This window comes from Hippocampus comes, unplaced genomic scaffold, assembly GCF_001891065.2.
Source record: "Hippocampus comes isolate QL1 unplaced genomic scaffold, H_comes_QL1_v1.1 scaffold219, whole genome shotgun sequence".
NCBI lineage: Eukaryota > Metazoa > Chordata > Actinopteri > Syngnathiformes > Syngnathidae > Hippocampus > Hippocampus comes.
Window position 1 is genome coordinate 50,071 of NW_017805653.1, and position 649 is coordinate 50,719.

The 649-nt window shown below is 36.5% G+C and overlaps 1 long non-coding RNA gene across 1 annotated transcript in view; it reads right to left on the reverse strand.

Annotated features, from left to right (window-relative positions):
- LOC109522876 (uncharacterized) overlaps positions 1–649 on the reverse strand; it is an 11,879-nt gene that overhangs the window by 10,962 nt on the left and 268 nt on the right. The gene's annotated exons all lie outside the window — the stretch shown is intronic.

The following is a 649-nucleotide window of genomic DNA, read 5'->3' on the forward strand; positions in this document are numbered from 1 at the left end:
GACATTGTGGGGGGGGGGGGGAGGTGATAGAATTTATTTTGTGATTTCCTCGCTTGATTTTCTGTTATGATGCATTATTTTCAATTTTCATAGTTTTATTCAAGTACAGTAATCGTAACTTTACATTTTTCAGAGGCGGTCATGAACGCCTCTCAAGTTGAAGACGCCTCTCAAGTTGAAGACGCCTCTCGAGTTGAATGGAAGGAGCGTAGCACCATCTAATGAAGGCATTGTAGATTGCGCCTTTTAAGGTGAAGCGTCTAATGTATGAAAAAAATTTACAAAATAGCCATTCATTGAAGGTGCGCCTCCAGTGGCGGACCCTCAGGGCCAGCAAGGCTTTCTCTGCTGGCCTAAACATTCTTAGAAAAGTAAATTTACTTTTATTTATTTTATGTTATTTTATAATTTATTTTATCTTATTTTCATAAATATGTAAACAAAATTATTCTCTGTATTCTTGACGTCATATTATTTCCACTTAGTTGAGTGGCTTTCAATTTTATTTTAAATAACATTGAAAGCCACTTGACAAATAACTTATTTATTATGGTAGAGTTTTTAACCAATCATATTTCAGCTAGCTTGCATTGCCAGGTAAATGAAACTTGCTCGGGGCCTTCAGATTAAACAGAGCAGGCCCCTGTGC